The following is a 4,069-nucleotide window of genomic DNA, read 5'->3' as shown; positions in this document are numbered from 1 at the left end:
TGCCTGGGTGGTAATGCATGTTGACCCCTATGAGCGAGATGCCTGGGTGGTAATGCATGTGACCCCTATGAGCGAGATGCCTGGGTGGTAATGCATGTTGACCCCTATGAGCGAGATGCCTGGGTGGTAATGCATGTTGACCCCTATGAGCGAGATGCCTGGGTGGTAATGCATGTTGACCCCTATGAACGAGATGCCTGGGTGGTAATGCATGTTGACCCCTATGAGCGAGATGCCTGGGTGGTAATGCATCTTGATGCCTATGAATGCATGTTGCGAGATGCCTGGGTGGTAATGCATGTTGACCCGTATGATGCCTGGGTGGTAATGCATGTTGACCTCTATGAGCGAGATGCCTGGGTGGTAATGCATGTTGACCCCTATGAGCGAGATGCCTGGGTGGTAATGCATGTTGACCCCTATGAGCGAGATGCCTGGGTGGTAATGCATGTTGACCCCTATGAGCGAGATGCCTGGGTGGTAATGCATGTTGACCCCTATGAGCGAGATGCCTGGGTGGTAATGCATGTTGACCCCTATGAGCGAGATGCCTGGGTGGTAATGCATGTTGACCTCTATGAGATGACCGAGATGCCTGGGTGGTAATGCATGTTGACCCCTATGAGCGAGATGCCTGGGTGGTAATGCATGTTGACCTCTATGACGAGATGCCTGGGTGGTAATGGTAATGCATGTTGACCTCTATGAGCGAGATGCCTGGGTGGTAATGCATGTTGACCCCTATGAGCGAGATGCCTGGGTGGTAATGCATGTTGACCCCTATGAGCGAGATGCCTGGGTGGTAATGCATGTTGACCCCTATGAACGAGATGCCTGGGTGGTAATGCATGACCCCTATTGATGCCTGGGTGGTAATGTATGTTGACCTATGAGCGAGATGCCTGGGTGGTAATGCATCTTGACCCCTATGAGCGAGATGCCTGGGTGGTAATGCATGTTGACCCCTATGAACGAGATGCCTGGGTGGTAATGCATGTTGACCCCTATGAGCGAGATGCCTGGGTGGTAATGCATGTTGACCCCTATGAGCGAGATGCCTGGGTGGTAATGCATGACCCCTTGACCCCTATGAGCGAGATGCCTGGGTGGTAATGCATGTTGACCCCTATGAGCGAGATGCCTGGGTGGTAATGCATGTTGACCCCTATGAACGAGATGCCTGGGTGGTAATGCATCTTGACCCCTATGAACGAGATGCCTGGGTGGTAATGCATCTTGACCCTATGAGCGAGATGCCTGGGTGGTAATGCATCTTGACCCCTATGAACGAGATGCCTGGGTGGTAATGCATGTTGACCTCTATGAGCGAGATGCCTGGGTGGTAATGCATGTTGACCTCTATGAGCGAGATGCCTGGGTGGTAATGCATGTTGACCCCTATGAACGAGATGCCTGGGTGGTAATGCATGTTGACCCCTATGAGCGAGATGCCTGGGTGGTAATGCATGTTGACCCCTATGAACGAGATGCCTGGGTGGTAATGCATGTTGACCCCTATGAGCGAGATGCCTGGGTGGTAATGCATGTTTGACCCCTATGAGCGAGATGCCTGGGTGGGTTGTGGTAATAATGCATGACCCCTTGATGCCTGGGTGGTAATGCTATGATGACGAGATGCCTGGGTGGTAATGCATGTTGACCCCTATGAGCGAGATGCCTGGGTGGTAATGCATGTTGACCCCTATGAGCGAGATGCCTGGGTGGTAATGCATGTTGACCCCTATGAGCGAGATGCCTGGGTGGTAATGCATGTTGACCCCTATGAGCGAGATGCCTGGGTGGTAATGCATGTTGACCCCTATGAGCGAGATGCCTGGGTGGTAATGCATGTTGACCCCTATGAGCGAGATGCCTGGGTGGTAATGCATGTTGACCCCTATGAGCGAGATGCCTGGGTGGTAATGCATGTTGACCCCTATGAGCGAGATGCCTGGGTGGTAATGCATGTTGACCCCTATGAGCGAGATGCCTGGGTGGTAATGCATGTTGACCCCTATGAACGAGATGCCTGGGTGGTAATGCATGTTGACCCCTATGAGCGAGATGCCTGGGTGGTAATGCATGTTGACCCCTATGAGCGAGATGCCTGGGTGGTAATGCATGTTGACCCCTATGAGCGAGATGCCTGGGTGGTAATGCATGTTGACCCTATGAGCGAGATGCCTGGGTGGTAATGATGTTGAGATGCCTGGGTGGTAATGCATGTTGACCCCTATGAGCGAGATGCCTGGGTGGTAATGCATGTTGACCCCTATGAGCGAGATGCCTGGGTGGTAATGCATGTTGACCCCTATGAGATGAGATGCCTGGGTGGTAATGCATGTTGACCCCTATGAGCGAGATGCCTGGGTGGTAATGCATGTTGACCCCTATGAACGAGATGCCTGGGTGGTAATGCATGTTGACCCCTATGAGCGAGATGCCTGGGTGGTAATGCATGTTGACCCCTATGAGCGAGATGCCTGGGTGGTAATGTAATGCATTGACTATGAGCGAGATGCCCTATGAGCGAGATGCCTGGGTGGTAATGCATGTTGACCCCTATGATGTTGCGAGATGCCTGGGTGGTAATGCATCTTGACCCCTATGAACGAGATGCCTGGGTGGTAATGCATCTTGACCCCTATGAACGAGATGCCTGGGTGGTAATGCATCTTGACCCCTATGAACGAGATGCCTGGGTGGTAATGCATCTTGACCCCTATGAGCGAGATGCCTGGGTGGTAATGCATGTTGACCCCTATGAGCGAGATGCCTGGGTGGTAATGCATCTTGACCCCTATGAGCGAGATGCCTGGGTGGTAATGCATGTTGACCCCTATGAGCGAGATGCCTGGGTGGTAATGCATGTTGACCCCTATGAGCGAGATGCCTGGGTGGTAATGCATGTTGACCCCTATGAGCGAGATGCCTGGGTGGTAATGCATGTTGACCCCTATGAGCGAGATGCCTGGGTGGTAATGCATGTTGACCCCTATGAGCGAGATGCCTGGGTGGTAATGCATGTTGACCCCTATGATGCATGTTGACGAGATGCCTGGGTGGTAATGCATGTTGACCCCTATGAGCGAGATGCCTGGGTGGTAATGCATGTTGACCCCTATGAGCGAGATGCCTGGGTGGTAATGCATGTTGACCCCTATGAACGAGATGCCTGGGTGGTAATGCATCTTGACCCCTATGAGCGAGATGCCTGGGTGGTAATGCATGTTGACCCCTATGAGCGAGATGCCTGGGTGGTAATGCATGTTGACCCCTATGAGCGAGATGCCTGGGTGGTAATGCATGTTGACCTATGAGCGAGATGCCTGGGTGGTAATGCATGTTGACCCCTATGCCTGGGTGGTAATGCATCTTGACCCCTATGAACGAGATGCCTGGGTGGTAATGCATGTTGACCCCTATGAACGAGATGCCTGGGTGGTAATGCATGTTGACCCCTATGAGCGAGATGCCTGGGTGGTAATGCATGTTGACCCCTATGAGCGAGATGCCTGGGTGGTAATGCATGTTGACCCCTATGAGCGAGATGCCTGGGTGGTAATGCATGTTGACCCCTATGAGCGAGATGCCTGGGTGGTAATCTATGAGCGAGATGCCTGGGTGGTAATGCATGTTGACCCCTATGAGCGAGATGCCTGGGTGGTAATGCATGTTGACCCCTATGAGCGAGATGCCTGGGTGGTAATGCATGTTGACCTCTATGAGCGAGATGCCTGGGTGGTAATGCATGTTGACCCCTATGAGCGAGATGCCTGGGTGGTAATGCATGTTGACCCCTATGAGCGAGATGCCTGGGTGGTAATGCATCTTGACCCCTATGAACGAGATGCCTGGGTGGTAATGCATGTTGACCCCTATGAGCGAGATGCCTGGGTGGTAATGCATGTTGACCCCTATGAGCGAGATGCCTGGGTGGTAATGCATGTTGACCCCTATGAGCGAGATGCCTGGTAATGGTGACCCCTATAATGCCTGGGTGGTAATGTTGACCCCTATGAACGAGATGCCTGGGTGGTAATGCATCTTGACCCCTGTGAGCAAGATG

This window comes from Polyodon spathula, chromosome 44, assembly GCF_017654505.1.
Source record: "Polyodon spathula isolate WHYD16114869_AA chromosome 44, ASM1765450v1, whole genome shotgun sequence".
Taxonomy (NCBI): domain Eukaryota; kingdom Metazoa; phylum Chordata; class Actinopteri; order Acipenseriformes; family Polyodontidae; genus Polyodon; species Polyodon spathula.
Note: the sequence above shows the minus strand (reverse complement) of the source record.